The sequence below is a fragment of the Haematobia irritans genome, chromosome 1 (genome assembly GCF_050003625.1).
Source record: "Haematobia irritans isolate KBUSLIRL chromosome 1, ASM5000362v1, whole genome shotgun sequence".
NCBI lineage: Eukaryota > Metazoa > Arthropoda > Insecta > Diptera > Muscidae > Haematobia > Haematobia irritans.
Window position 1 is genome coordinate 116,259,419 of NC_134397.1, and position 17,617 is coordinate 116,277,035.

The following is a 17,617-nucleotide window of genomic DNA, read 5'->3' on the forward strand; positions in this document are numbered from 1 at the left end:
CTAAAGTCTCTAAATCATAGCCCTAGAAAATGCAATATGGTTATTTACTAATTGAAGCGGAGCAATATTTATTACCATATCAGCAATGGTTGGCTATATTTAATGATTAATGATTGTCAAATATAAATTTATTTGAAAATGTAAATTAATTCTATATAAATATTGGGATTTTTATTGTTTATGTTGCTTTAACAACCGGTTCATAATATGTGAATTTTCTATAAACCTACAAGGGGACTGAACACTGCAAAATTTGAATTTTATTTTCTATTGAAATAACAGAGAAATAGAGAAGAGTAATATGATTCATTTAGTTTAAATTACATTGAAATAAATAAAAGTAAATAAAAAATAAATTTAATACAAATAAAAAAAATAACTAATAACAATATACGAAATAAGATTAACATTAAAATTAGTCCAACAATAAAATCTATTTCAAATACACGAAATTAATTCAATATTAAAATTAGTCCATTAGATCAAATTGTTTGTAAAATTTTTAATTTTGTAATTAAATAATATTAATTTATTAAAATTAATTAAATTAAATGTAAATTAAATAATATAATTATAATTCGAATTAATGAGATGTAATGATATGATTTGATATGCCATAATCAATAATGAAAGAAGCTTAATTTTTTAATTTTTGAATATAATTTTTAAAATTAAGTAATAGAAATTAAAATTAATTTATTTACAGAAGTGTAAATTAGGTTAAATTAAACTACATTTAATGGATAAGATAAATAAAAAGAACTAAGTTAATTTAAATTGGGTTCAATTAAATTAATGGAATTAAATCTTGTTAAAATAAACTAAACCTCATAAAATCAATTAAATATATTGAATTTTTATTTTATTTTGTTTTATAAATTTACAAAATTAAATTAAAATAATATGTGTTTTATTAATTATATAGAAATTGTAATTAGTTTATTTACAGAAGTGTAAATTAGGTTAAATTAAACTAAATTTATTGGATGAGATAAATAAAAAGAACTAAGTTAATTTGGATTGGGTTCAATTCAATTAATGGAATTAAATTTTGTTAAAATAAACTAAACCTCAGAAAATCAATATACTGAATTTTTATTTTATTTTGTTTTATAAATTTACAAAATTAAATTAAAATAATATGTAATTTATTAATTTTAGTTTGTTTTTTATACAAAAAGTATGTATATAAAGTTGGTATATAAATATGTATTTTTTTTTATTTTCCAACTTTAAATTATTGTCATAACTTAGTTTATTACAATTATATTTATTTAATTTATTTAGCGAATTTTAATATATTTATACAATTTATACAATTTTTTAAATTTTTATTACGAAATTTAATTTAATCTAATTAAAATGCATATATTTTTGTTCTATTTTATTTAACACAACGCAGTAAACTTGTTTAGAAATTCAGATCTATGTCTTCTAACTTCTACATAGTCTAAATACATGATTTGCATTTAATTTTGGGATATCAATTAAGATCATTATCTAAGCATTTACACCAAACGTATTTATTTATCTTTCTCATCACAGTCAGCTGGTGGCAGCCATAAACCAACAACAAGCCACTCATCTTTAAAGAGCATAAGAAATATTTTGCCTATTTTTATTGCTCAAATTCTCCCCCACCACACACGATGAAACAACAAAACAAACAACAACAATTTTTATAGTTATTTTATGGTTGTAAAGATTCCGGAAATAATATTTGATTATAAACTTAAATCTCATCATTATTGTTTAGAGCACACAACAGCCCATCATCTTCTCAGAAGGGACACTGTGAAAGGGAAACGAGGGGTGGGGTGAAGAATGCCACTGGAGTGATGATGAGATTCGCACAAATCAAATGGGGTAGTCTTAACCAGATTATTACAAACCACAGAAAAAAACTATAAACTTAATGATAATTTTATTCATACTGCAACGAGTACGCTCGCTGTTAGCGATGGGAAGAAAATTTATTTAATATCTAATAAATATGGAGCTGTTTAATGGTGGTAACTTCAACGAGTTGCTTCTATTGCCCCTTTGCTAAATGCTGGTGGGGCAAAAAAAAAACAAAAGCGCCAATTGTTTACCTTAATATGTTTTTTGTTAGCATAATAAATTTATATTTTTTTAATACTTATAATTTTTTTCTACTATCTCTTCAAGATGGTTGTCAGAAAAAATGTGTAACAAAATCCAGATATAGCTTCAAAATACACTAGACTACAGAAGTGTGGATATATTTTTGTTAAAGTTTATTTCAATTAATAAAAATATAAATAAATAGTTTTGATAATCGAATTTATTGATAAATATAACTGACTCATCCACATAGGAGCGGATTGGAAATACACATTTAAAAAAATATTTTCCTCCGCAATGAAATTTTAGACAGACGAAATGTTTCTTTGTTGGAAAATATTTTCTTTAACACCAAACAAGTACGAATTTATGACATGCGGTGTAACGATTGCTTAAAATCTTTTTTGTTTATTACCTTTTAAAGAAAATTCCTTAACGGTAAAAGAAAACTTTGTTTGTCTACAATTTCATTCCTCAGAAAAGAAATCTATTGTTTCAGTGTAGTAGTCGGAACTACTCAGCAAAGAAATATGAAACTTGTGACTGGCCGTGCTGGCAGTAACTGGAAATGGAAGACTTCTCTATCCGGAAGATAAAGAAGGACTATGGTAATAGGAACGTATACGGAAAAATATCTACTGGCGAAAATTTCGTTTCCTTGGATATTCAATATTTTAGTTTAATATTTTCTAAAAAAATATTTTCTTTTTGTAAACTAGTTTATTTCTACCTCAAAAATAAACAACAAGTATTCATCGCTTAACAAGTGTTCAGTGAGAGGTGATAGTACCGATGCTGGTGTGTGTTCAGTGTTTACCATCAAAAATTACGTTTGTTCAGGCGCCAGACTCAGGCGGGTTCGCATATTTAAATACACACGTGGTTTATCGCTAACATTAAATCATATTTTTATATGATGTTGCTGCTGCACTCCTTTTTGTGCTTGATTCTCGACTTTCATTTCGAGAAACATTTGCTGTTCAGAGCATTTCCTATCATATGCCTGGCATCGGAGTCTTTTTGTTTTGTTTTCTCTCTCTCACGTTCTCTATAGCCTGTTTGCACTTTTTTAGTTTTTTTTTTGTTTCCTTTTTGTTTTTTTTTTATTATTTTTGGTTAAAGGTACTCTATTAATTTCTTTGTGTTTGTTGTTTTTTTTTGTCGTTTTGACGATATGGCTCTTGTTTGGCGAGTGTGCCTTATTTGTTACCGGTGTTATTTTGATTGTTTACATTTTGCGGATTTTTTCCCTCCATCCACTTCACACCATACTTTCCGCCACTAGAGTTTTGTTCTTCTTATTATTAATAAACAAACACTCAAAGTGAAAAACAAATCTGAAGTGGTATAAAAGCTGGCGGCAAAGAATATTAATAAAATGTAAAGAAGCAACAACAACTACAGAAAAAGTAAATTGGCATTAACAAATTAAAATAAACAAATTGTGATTACGTAGAACTCTTAGCCTTTTTGAGAGAAACACTCTGGTGGCATCCAACAAGCCCAAATTATTGAAAAGAAAACATAATGAAAATAAAAAAAATAATAAAGAAAGACTAATGTTATACAATTAAAAATAAATATAGCAGAAGGAAAACAAATAATAATAATTTTCATATATTTTTAATGTTAAAGAGATAATAATAAAATATGAAGGGGTTGGAGCTTCAAATTCAGAGGAAAGAAATGAAGAATTTTTGCATCCCATCCTTTGTATGGTAAGACATATTTAGACGCTCTTGATATAATATTGCATGTAATGCTCTTAAGTTTTATTTAAGCATATTATGATAGAATTTTTAAGACCTTAGTTGTCATAGCTTTTTATACCCTTCACCACTACTGTGGTACAGGGTATAATAAGTTTGTGCATTTGTATGTAACGCCAAGAAGGAAAGTCTGAGACCCATCGTTTAGTATACCGATCGTCTTAGAATTAAATTCTGAGTCGATTTAGCGATGTCTGTCTGTCTGTCTGTCTGTCTGTCCGTCTGTCTGTCTGTGTGTTGATGTATTTTTGTGTGCAAAGTACAGCTCGCAGTTTTAGTCCGATTGTCCTAAAATTTGGTATAGGGTCCTGTTTCGGCTCAAAGACGATCCCTATTGATTTTGGAAAAAATCGGTTCAGATTTAGATATAGCTGCCATATATATTTTTCACCGATCTGGTCATAATTGGCGTGTATATCAACCGATCTTCCTCAAATTCCGTACATCCGAATATTTTATGACTCTCGATAAACTTGCAAAATATCAGCCAAATCGGTTCAGATTTAGATATATCTCCCATATATAGCTTTCGCCCGATTTACACTCATATGACCACAGAGGCCAATTTTTTGCTCCGATTTAGTTGAAATTTTGCACAGGGAGTAGAATTAGCATTGTTGCTATGCGTGCCAAATTTGGTTGAAATCGGTTCAGATTTAGATATAGCCCCCATATATATGTTTTTCTGATTTCGACAAAAATGGTCAAAATACCATCATTTTCCTTGTAACATCGCCACTGCTTAGTCGAAAAGTTGTACAAATTACTCTAATTTTCCTAAACTTCTAATACATATATATCGAGCGATAAATCATAAATAAACTTTTGCAAAGTTTCCTTAAAATTGCTTCAGATTTAAATGTTTCCCATATTTTTTTACTAACATTGTGTTCCACCCTAGTGCATTAGCCGACTTAAATTTTGAGTCTATAGATTTTGTAGAAGTCTATCAAATTCTTCCAGATCGAGTGATATTTAAATGTATGTATTTGTGACAAACCTTTATATATAGCCCCAAACACATTTGACGGATGTGATATGGTATCGAAAATTTAGATCTACAAAGTGGTGCAGGGTATAATATAGTCGGCCCCGCCCGACTTTAGACTTTCCTTACTGGTTTAAGTTATCAGTTTTAATTGTAAATTAATAATGAATAAATAAAGCCGATTTCTTCAAACATAGGTCTCATATTTGTTGAGTTGGCATCCTTCCATTAAAGTCACACGTCTTTTCTTAACATGTAAGAATCCAACCTTCTATAGAATAACATTAACTTTGACATTAAGCTTTCACTCTACCAAAGAAATCCCATCATTCAAACTCCCTTTCCTTTAGTCGCCTTAAATCGTAAGGACCATAACCCTTTCGCGAACCATGTGTCATCAAACCGCCTCCATGTCTGAGTTTTCAATTAAATTTAATAAGAAAAAATTTTAAAATTTGCATACAAGCCAGGTTCTCTACACACTCACTCATTTCTCCATCATCTTCTGATGGTAGTTTTACCCTTCGCTGGTCTTTTTTTCAGACTGCATTTAATTTACCCACTGACCAAATGGCTCAAGAATACAAAAAAAGTAAAATAAAAATATTCTTTCCTTATTGCATACAGTGGGCAGATGCTCATACCCAAATGGAAAATATGCAACCAAATCGAAATTGTTTGGTCTGACAGACAGAGGAGTACAAAACGTTACTGAAAATTATTAAAAAACAAAAATAAAACAAACAGGTCGTTGTCTTCGTTAACGGTGTTGCTTGCTGGCTTACATGAATATGCAACAAGAGTGACCGCCAAACTCATACGTCATATTTCGTGAGTCCTATGATGTACAATTAAAGTCTACCATGCAACAATGTTGCATAGATTTGAGTCACGTTGATTTTGGTTAAATTGATTGCTATCAATTAGTGGGACAAGGAAGAAGCTAACATATTGTCCATATATTAGTAGGTATTTATCTAAATTGATTAATACTTTACAGTAAACCTGTAGTACTAATTAGGGTTGTCGTCTGCTTAGCTGCACTTCAAGAATCGAAAAGGAGAGCATTTCCAAGAAGGGAGCCTGGGGGATCTCTTTTTATGTCTGGCTCGTTTTGTAAAACGGTTACATAGTCTCTTAATGACATATTACATTTATTGCTTTCAAATATATTGGTCAAAAATATTCCCTGAAAGTGAGCTGCTGAATATGCAACAAACTCTTGTCAAATATCGCTTCGATCATTCCATACAGAGGTTCATGAGTTCGCGCTGAAATCCTTCAAAACGATTTTTAATTGACAACTGCAAATGATATTACCGCTTCCGTGATTTATAAATTAAATTCGTGATTGAAAAAATATTGTTTTGCTGTGGGCTCAATTTTAATTAAAATTTATTTGTGTATATTACCAAAATAAAATCTTAATTGAAAACAAAAAATATTAATAATTAATTTAAAATAAATTTTATTTGAAATATTTAGTTGAATCAATTAATTTTTGATTTCCAAAAAATTGTCCAAAAATATTGCTTCTGTGTAGTCTTTATCTTTGTAGACATAAATCTTTGGATTTAAGTAAACTTTGTTTTCGTGTACATACACGCAAAGAAAAAAACGTTTGGAAAACGTGTACCGAAAACGTTTTTCTTTTGTTTTTTGAATTGCTACGAAAATTTTAAACTTTTATCACCAAAAAAATTCGTTTGTTACAAAATTTTTATTTTTTCAATAAAAAAGTTATTTTTGAAACAACAACACAGTCCATTTCGTTTAATAAGACACATTTTACAGTTGAAAATTTAATATACTACAATGGAATGTTGAACATTTTTTCGGAATCTTCCTAACATATCTGGAATATATGTAAAAAAACAAAAAAACTTTGGTCGAAGCAGGGAACGAACCCACGACCCTTGGCATGCAAGTCAGACGTAGCAACCACTGCTCCATGGTGCCCAACTAAATGTATTTTTCTGTGAAATAAACATTGTTTAATCGGCTCGTGGGTGCCGCAAGCTATGCTATATAAATATAACTTATATGGGTAATTGTCTATTGATGACAATAATGGCTACATAGCTCAGTGGATAGTGTGTTGGCTTACAAATTGCATGGTCCGCGGTTCGATTCTCCGTCCAGGCGAAAGGTAAAAAAATTTTAAAAATTTATAAAATCGTATAATTTCTCCTACATTGTTTGTATAACAGAAAAAGGTGCTAAGAACTAAAAAACTTCGTGGAAGTGAGAAAGATGTGAGGAAAAATGCAATTAGCCAGAAAAAAATTTTTATGAGTTAGTCTTTATGAAATTGTTTTTACATCCTGGAAAAGAATAAACGTTTATCACAAAAAGTATATACTTTTCTTCCAAACACACTTCCTTTTAACGAAATCAAATGAGAAACGAACTTTGTTTGTCTAAAATTTCGTTTGGGAGGAAAGAATTATTTTTTTGCGTGTATACACCGAAAAAAAGTGAACTGTTTTATAGGAAGAATGAACTACCTCGCACGAAAATTGAACTAAATTTTACTCCACATTTTGAGATTTCCACAAAGCGTTGTTAAAACCGGGAAAATTTAATGCCTTCTTGTACTTTTTAACTGCAGTTCACGAAATTACATCCTCTCATAGAAGAAAAAATTACCCAAAACTAAAGAAGAAAATCATTGGCGCCAAATCATGACGCCGTTCGGACTCGGCTATAAAAAGGAGGTCCCTTGTCATTGGGCTTAACATGGAATCGGGCAGCACTCAGTGATAAGAGAGAAGTTCATCAATGTGGTATCACAATGGACTGAATAGTCTAAGTGAGCCTGATACATTGGGCAGTCACCTTACCTAACCATGACCATTTTAACAATACAGTAGTTCATTCTTACTATTTTTGGGAATCGTAGGAAAATCTGTGTTCGGTCATTGAACTTTATACCCACGTTGAGTTCATAAAATTTTTGAGACATACTTAAAAAAAAGTAAGATTTCATTATGCTGTGGAAAATTTCGATAAAAATTTAACTACTAGCAAATAAATTGTTTCCAATAAAAACAAATTAAATTTAGAGTTAGTTTAACTACGGAAATTTTTTTCTGTGTAGACTATGGAAAATATTTTATTCTAATTTTTCATTCTTCTTTTGAACAATTTATTATTGATGAAGTTACGGATTTAAAAAAACAAATCGCAAAAAAACTAAACAAAAAAAAACTTGGTCCCTCAATGATACTCCCATGCTTCTTCCCTCTCTAGTATATCCTCTTGGTCAAGGTCATTTGGGTCTTTGGCATAAATTTTGTAACAAAAATTCTCTAGCCCTCATCGTATAATTGTTGTTCCGCTTCAATTAGCTGCAAACGTGATGAACCATACAAATCATATTTTTTCATATGCAATTCTTCAACGTAATATTCGATTTTTGGTTTATGCAGAATTTCCGTTTTTGGTTAAACAAAAGAAATCCCACTCATCATTATGATGATGATCATCATTAGTTTGACTTCACAACAGGTTTCTTCTAAATGGAACAGAGCCAGGGCAATGAATAGTCAGGCTGACACAATGGCAGACATACGGATGGATGGACGACAAACCGACAGACAGACAGATTGTGGTGGACTATCACAAACCATTCTCTCTTTCCCTCTCTCGCTTGCTCATTCTGCATATCCCATCTTTGCGGATAATAGCAATACAGATTGGTGTTTGGTCATAAATTTTAAAAATACAAATTTTACCTAAAAATTGAATCTACCACCAGCAGCACCTCACAGATATTCATACATATGGTCTCTCGTATGTATTCTTACCATATCTATAACCAGATCAACCTTAGCAGCCGCATTAGTGACGCAACCATTAGTCAACCCTGCCATTCTGTTAGTCGGTCAGTCAGTATGGCAAGTCAAGAAGAACAAAAGATATACACAAGTAAAAGTCATTAATACAGACGAACATTGGCACTCTCACACACTCGCACTCATTTCCCTTTAACCATTATGTGTGTATGTGTAAGAGAGTCTTTTTAGTTCAAAAGAAATTCGTAATGAAAATTATGAATATTATTTTTAGTACGTGCAAAGTGTTTAGAAAAAAGGCAATGAAAATTGTTTTCAAGGTCACACGTTTTGTAAAAAAAAATCACGTTAATGACCTGGATATTTAACACTTGGGGTTCTTTTCTCTCATTTTTGAATCTATGATGCATATATATATTTTGCACATTAAAATACACATATTTTTCTGTTTGAAATCTTCTCAATTTGTTTGTTTTTTTATTAGTCAAATTGTCATGCCACCAAAGCAAATATTTTGGGAATTTATGTTGAAATTTAACGATAATGACTTAAAAGCCTTTAGGACATGATTTAAGATCCCAAACGAAACAAAAAATTAACAAATTTAGGCATGGCAAAGTCAAAGCCTTATCACTGAAAATACAATAAACCTACAAGCATGCAAAGATTATGCCTCCAAACCAAATCCGTGTGGAGTATAAAGCGTAAGAGAACAGTGGTAAGAAAGTAGAAGAACAAAATGAATCTTAGAAGTATATTGAGGGTCTTAAAAATTGTCAAAATAGAAAAATCCTTTTATTTCTGTTTTATTTTATTATAATTTATTTTTTGTATTTATTTTATTTAGTTACACACAAAAAAATTTTTTCTCTGATTCAAACACGAAATTAATTGATCCAATTAATTTTTTAATTGAAATGTCTTCAATCACAGAAATGATAGTATCAATTAAAAAAATAATTGACAGTCAATTAAAAAATATTAAATGATACAATTAAAAAATAAATTGATCCAAATAAAAATTTAATTGATACTATTAATTTGTGTGGCTGATATTTATTTCAATTAAAAAAAACCGTTGATTCAATTAAACTTTTAATTGAATATTTTTTAAAACTCAATTAAGATTTTAATTCGAAAAGTTTTCGTGAAATTTTTTCTGTGTATTATATGGAAATTTGTATATTATTAACGTGTAATTGATTTCCAATTATAATAATTAATATTGATTGTTTCTGTTTTTAACAAATTGATTCCAATAATATAAAAAAATAAATTTTAAATTTAATTGGTTTGCTTTTAATTAATTTAAGATAGGTGTACTGATCAAGAAATATTAATGTGACTTTTATTTATAGTTAGATTTAAGATTAGAAAGTATTATTAAAATGAAAAAAAAAAAACAATATTATTAATTATTATAAAGGGGAATAGATTGCACTTCAATAATCTAGAACAAAATAAGCTCATCTCATTTTTGTAAAAATAAACCAAATTATTGAAATATAAATCACATGACTATAAAATAGAAATAAAAAATATTTATATTTTTTAGGGATTCAATTTTTAAGACTCTTCAATGTATTAAAACAAAACAAAGCTAAATTACAAAACTAAAAGAATTAATAATTTAAACAAAAATTTTAAAATAAATTTTGCTTAGAACTAAGTTGATGTTTTAAATATTCGAGTTCATCGAGATTTCTCTACGAATCTATTATTATTATATAAACACAGGTCAAATTTGTAAATAAACGTTTTTTTGCAAAAGATTATTAAATTTGGAATGAAAAAATCAAATTTGATGTAGCACCCTAATATTAATATTTGTAAGGTAATTTTTGAAAAAGCTTTATTTAACATAAAATAAATTTAAATTATCTTACATTTGATTTACAAAAATTTAATTGAAATATGTATTATTTGAAATTAAAATAACCTATGTTTATTTTGTTTAGATTATATTGCAAATTTAATTTAACGTTGGATATATTATTTAATTTAGTTTATTAATTTAGTGTATGCATTTTAGGTAATGTTTAATAAAATATTTTTTTATATGATTTTAGTGAAATTCAGTCTAATAATATATAATTTAATTGATTTTTTTTTAAATAATTTTAGTTAAATACAACTTAGTTTAAGATTTCTAATTATTAAAGAAAAGAGTTTATATAAATTCAAAACAATTTAATTGATGCCAATTTAATTTTACTTTATTAATATAATTTATTTGAATTTCATTATTTTTTTTTAGTTTATGTTAATTTTTGGAATTTCTAGCTTGACCACTGTTCCACAATATGGGAGGTCATCGTATACAATAATATACGAAAAAAAAAAACAAAATTTCATTCAAGTTGCCAACCAAAATGTCAAATTCATGATCAATGTGGTGTTTGTAGAGAAATCACACATTCTTTAAGACACGCCAAACCATTGTGGGCATATGCATGCAATGTAATACTTTTAAGTTTAATAAAAAATTCAATTTTTGTTCTTCTTTTCGTAAATTTGAAGAAAAAAATATCAATCCTCAAAATCCCATAGAATATACAAAAATTATTTAACCATTTCAAAATAAAGAAGTAGAAGAAGAAGGCCGACATATCTCTAAACAAGCCAACAAGAAGACAACGAACGCAGCAACAGCGGTGGCCGTAACAGCAGTATTGTTGATATTAATCTGAAAACAAAATCAAAGTATCGGTGAAACTAATAAATTTTAAAATTCTCACATTAATAACACTATCCAAGTGGATGTTGGCCGTTGTTGTATTGTTGGATGTGCGACTGGCTGGCTGCCGGCCTGGCAAAATGTAGACTCACACATATAATTCTTTGGTTTTTTCGAAGCCATTCAAAAAAAAAACATACTATGCGTATGGTTATTAAACCGGCTTACAGAAAAACATAAAGAATTTTTTGAAAATATGAAAAACATAAGTTGAAAAATAATAATTTTTTCGCCCTTGTTTAACTTCTAAAAATGTAATTTGGATGCAATTTCATTTTATAAAATTTAATTTAATATATTTTATTTTATTCTCTAAATATAATAATTGACAATATTGACTCTAACAATTGACAATATTTAAATTTACTTTTGTTAAATTAAATAAAAACATTTTCCTGGCATTTAACTTTATTTGTTTTAATTTAAATAATTTATTTCAATATTTATTTAATTATCGGTCGTTTTTTATTTACTTATATCTTACTTAAATGTATTATAGTTATATTTTTTATTTAAAAATAATAAAATTTATTTGTTGGTATCTCTTAAGTAAGTGGCTAATCTGTTGACCACTTTAAGCCAGGCTAATGTATTGTAAAGAGACCTATGTTTTTATACCCACCACCATAGAATGGTGATGGGGGTATAATAAGTTTGTCATTCCGTTTGTAACACATCGAAATATCGATTTCCGACTATATAAAGTATATATATTCTTGATCAGGGAGAAATTCTAAGACGATATAACGATGTCCGTCTGTCCGTCTGTCTGTCTGTCTGTCTGTCTGTTGTAATCACGCTACAGTCTTCAATAATGAAGCAATCGTGCTGAAATTTTGCACAAACTCGTCTTTTGTCTGCAGGCAGGTCAAGTTCGAAGATGGGCTATATCGGTCCAGGTTTTGATATAGTCCCCATATAAACCGACCTTCCGATTTGGGGTCTTGGGCTTATAGAAATCGTAGTTTTTATCCAATTTGCCTGAAATTTGAAATCTAGAGGTATTTTATGACCATAAAGAGGTGTGCCAAAAATGCTGAGTATCGGTCCATGTTTTGGTATAGCCCCCATATAGACCGATCTCCCGATTTTACTTCTTGGGCTTATAGAAACCGCAGTTTTTATTCAATTTACTTGAAATTGGAAATCTAGAGGTAGTGTAGGACCACAAATACGTGTGCCAAAAATTGTGAGTATCGGTCCATGTTTTGGTATGGTTCCCATATAAAACGACCTCCCGATTTGAGGTCTTGGGCTTATAGAAATCGTAGTTTTTTTCCAATTTGCCTGAAATTTGCAATCTAGAGGTATTTTATGACCATAAAGAGGTGTGCCAAAAATGGTTAGTATCGGTCCATGTTTTGGTATAGCCCCCATATAGACCGATCTCCCGATTTTACTTCTTGGGCTTATAGAAACCGCAGTTTTTATTCAATTTACTTGAAATTGGAAATCTAGAGGTATTGTAGGACCACAAATACGTGTGCCAAAAATGGTGAGTATCGGTCCATGTTTTGGTATGGTCCCCATATAAAACGACCTCCCGATTTGGGGTCTTGGGCTTATAGAAATCGTAGTTTTTATCCAATTTGCCTGAAATTTGAAATCTAGAGGTATTTTATGACCATAAAGAGGTGTGCCAAAAATTGTGAGTATCGGTCCATATTTTGGTATAACCCCCATATACACCGATTTCCCGATTTTACTTCTTGACCTTCTAGAATCCGAAGTTTTTATCCTATTTTCCTGAAATTGGAAATCTAGAGGTATTTTCGGGTCATAAAGAGGTGTGCCGAAAACGGTGAGTATCGGTCCATATTTTAGTATAGCCCCCATAAGAACGATCTCCCGATTTATCTCCTTGGGTTTCTAGAAACCGTAGTTTTTATCTGATTTGCCTGAATTTGTAAATATTCTGATATTTTAGGCTCACAAAAACGTGTATCGGATTAAGTTTTTATCGGTCCATTTGATAATGCCTCCATATAGACAGACTTCACTTCTTGACGGTGTAGAAGGCGCACTGATCATGAAAATTGCTTGAAACTCAATGTAAAATTTTTAGATTTTACTTCCACAGATTTAAGATTTCAAATTAAAGGTAAGTACTATGTTCGCTTTTCGCGTTGAAATTTTCGTGGTTACTTTATTAAAACAGTTCAATATAAAGCAGACAAATTAACTCAATTGACGCGTAGTTTCTTGTTCCACTAGTTTTCGGCAAGACTTTACAGGAATAAGTTTGTTTTCATTTATAATTTTGATTATTTAAGGAAAAGTAATCGAGAAAATAAAGTGGTTTTCAACTCGAAAACCGAACATAGTACCTACCCTAAGACGTTATTTTATAATTTTCTTGCACACTTACAAGAGATGTTAATGATTCCTCTACAACTCAAACAAAAATGGTTCTTATAAATCCAGAATCTGATATAGTCCTCATAGGTGAAATCTTTAAATTTATCTTCGGAAAGTGTCCTCAAGTCCTCAAGCCCTCCTGAAATTTCAAAGGAAACCCTAATATTTGGTTCATGGTGGTGGGTATTTAAAATTCGGCCCGGCCGAACTTAGTGCTGTATATACTTGTTATTGTTGTGAAATGCCTTACCAGCCGCCAAAGATTAGTAAGGGAGCCTAACGAAAATGTTTTTGTTTTATGTTATGGGCTAGAGAACGGGTATTTTTAGGCAGTAGCCGTAGCATTAACAACTAAGAAAAATGTGAAATTATTAGAAACAAAAATAAAAAATTAAAAGAGAAATGAAAAATATAATCAAATATAAATCAAATGTTTTCATTTAAGAGTTATGCATAATGATTAGGGCCTAAATAAAAGAGGAAATGGATTCTACTGTTGACTAATAATGACATAGAGATTATGAAATACAACAAATAAAATTAAAACAAAATCAACATTTTCTATCCACTTAATTTTAGGGTTGTTTTAAGATTACATTTGAGTTTTTTTTTCATAGCTTTGTCTAAAGTGATTAATGGTTCAAAGGGTTGATTTATGACCAGCAATATAACTTTTTTCTCTTTTGAGAGAAAAATAAAAATAATTTTTTTTATTTAAAATGAAATAATTCAGATTTGGCAAGAGTTTCCATGGTGAAAATTAACAAATATAATATTTTTACCGAAACTAGGTCTATAAGACTCTTATAATTTTTATAATGATCAATTCAATTACTTTCTGAGCTGCAAATAAGCTGCCGATCCAAGCTATGGATCTTAAAAAGAAACACTTTTATTTTGTTTTTGGCAAATATTTTTTGAATAAGCAAATATACACCGAAAAAAAGTGAACTGTTTTATAGGAAAAATGAACTACCACACACGAAAATTTAACTAAATTGTATTCCACATTTTGAGATTTCCACAAAGCGTTGTTAAAACCAGGAAATTTTAATGTCCTGTTGTACTTTTTAGCTGCAGTTCACAAAATTACATCATCTCATAGAAGAAAAAATTAACTAAAAGTAAAGAAGAAAATCATTGGCGCCAAGTTATGACCATTTTAACCATACAGTAGTTCATTCTTACTATTTTTGGGAATCGTAGGAAAATCTTCTTTTGCTTTCGTTCATATTGAACTTATATGTACGGTCATTGAACTTTATATACCCACATTGAGTTCATAACATTTTTGAGACATACTTAAAGAAAGCAAGATTTCATTAAGCTGTGGAAAATTTCGATAAAAATAATAAAATTTAACTACAAGCAAATAAATTTTTTCCAATAAAAATAAGTTAAATTTAGCGTTAGTTTAACTACGGAAATTTTTTTCTGTGTATACCTACATGTCACTATAGCTGCCAAGCTACTTGTATTAAAAATGTAGTACATTCCAGAGGCTTAATTATCTGCTCTTCCGTACGGCCGTATACCTATTTCTTTTTTTTTACAAGATGGAAGTCCCAATTTTTGGTTGATCAATTTAGACTCGTGTTTCTTTTGAATGTTTAAAATTTAAAAAAAAAATCATTTTCATTTGTCATAAATCACCAAATTTAAAGCATTTTATATTTTTTGTGATTGTTGGTTTTGTGTTTAGTTGTTAGGAAACGCCAATTAGTAAAATCCCATCAAATTACTAATCAATTCTCCTATTTTGCATAAAATTTCTATGAGTCAAAGATATTGGGTGTCTTCAAAAAACCAAATTAAACTGACTTTCGAAAGGTGTCAAGTTGTTGGGTTCCCTAAATGGTATGTCGTGACCTAGGTATTTAGTTGTTCTAGCATAATATTAAGTTTTTTACTTCATTATTTTTTTGTTTTTGTAAATTGATTAAAAATACACGGACTGGAATTGAGATGCTTCCACAGTAAATAAATATTAAATATTGTAAATAAAAAATAAATAACCCAAATTGCAAATAATAATAAAAAAATTAATTTCTTTCTAATCTTGTAGTAGGAAAATATAACAAAATTTCGATTGGATCATTTAATAACTTATAAAAATTGTATAAAAAAGACAATGGAGATACCTCTAGTGTAAAGATTAGATTATTAAAGACAATTTAAATTAACTAAAAAGAAGAAAAAATTTTACACAAATTGAGCAAATTCGTATTTTCCACAAAAAAATTCTAATGTACAAAATAGTTCTAATTTCTTCTAATATATAAATTTTACAAAAAATACGTCCAATATGAAATTCGTATGGCGCTGAAGACATGTTTGCAATTTCTAACCCAAAATTTTTCCTTCCATTAATTCACAAGTTCAAGTAACCTACATTTTCTTTCCTGGTGGGTTCACTTTAATGAATACTGAAAATTTTTTAAAAGTGTTAACAAATATAAGAGTATTCATATTTTTAATCTATACCAAAGTTTGTCTGAAACTTCAAATATAGCTACTTCGATTTCGAATTTAAAATCTAATATTTTTTTTAAAATTAAATTGGATTTGTAAGTACTGTTCACTGTTACTTATTTCTCATTCATGGATTTGTTGTAAAAGGTATACAACAGAAATTATCTAATATCAAATATCTAACGATCTATATATAATTCCGTAACCGTCGCATACATTTGATCCAACGCAGAACAAAAAATCTTGTGTTTTCTAGAAAAAATAAATAGTGTAAATTAAAAATATAATATTTTTATACAAAATAATACTTCCCAATTCCAAAATTTGGTGTACAGCGTCAATATTTGTATCGCAACTGAATAAACGCAAATCTTTTGATCTCCGACATTTATGAAATAACTCAAAACCAAAATTTTTCTCACTTTAGATAAATCTCACCTTAATTTCTTTCTCTAGATAAATTTCAGATATATATTGGTGGTGAAACCGTCGATATTACGATATTTTTACAGGTAGGTATAATGATAGGTAAGAAAGTGAATCCTATCTTAAGAAGTCAATCTCGTAAGAATTTCTTAAAGCCCTCTTGCGGTAAACGTAAGAAACAACAGGTAAGAAAATTAAAAATTATGACAATCATTCATAATTGTGAGGAAATATGAAAATTCTTATTGGAGTACCAGACACCGGAAGTTATTATAAGATTGATATCTAAACACCTTTCTTAAGGTGAAAAAATAAAAAAATCCAATTAGAAAAATGGAAACAATTAAAAAATAGTTTTAATAAAATATGGAACTTGAAATTGCAATTAAAATAAATAAAATTGTATATTTTTTTATTAAAAATAAACAAATATATAAATAAAAAATATTTATTTGATTAGTAAAAAAGGAAACCACATTGAAAAAAAGCATGTCCGGTTCCAAAGATTTTGTCTTTACTTTAACAATTTTGGTATTGATTCCGAGTCAAAGAAGCGGAGAATACAAGTAAGGATACCTTTAAGACAAGATTTTCTTTTAAACTTAGGTTTTGCGTACTTCTAGGAAGCAAATTTTAATTTTTCTATTTTTTCAGCTTTTTTATTCTTATGCTATCAAAGCCCTTTAAGAACGAGGTAACGACAACATTATTTTCCAAATTCAGACTCGACATCCAGTAGAAATTATGGTACGTTTCAAGTAAAAAACGTCTTTAAAATAATGAGTGTTGAAAAACATGTCCTATATTTGAACGAGTTTTTGCTTTGTAGTCAAGATGCAAAAAGACAACAATTTTAAAGACAATTTCATTACATTTAAAGAATTTTTCTTAATTATTAAAGGCAAGTTGACCTTACCCCAAAACATTTTTCTTTCGTGTTATGATACCCATTTTTAAGTCAAATCACTTAATTATAAGGACAATA

General features: G+C 29.0%; 1 protein-coding gene across 3 annotated transcripts in view; it reads right to left on the bottom strand.

Annotated features, from left to right (window-relative positions):
* Nucleotides 1-17,617, bottom strand: part of Ubx (Ultrabithorax) — a 204,598-nt gene that overhangs the window by 174,220 nt on the left and 12,761 nt on the right. The window lies entirely within an intron of this gene.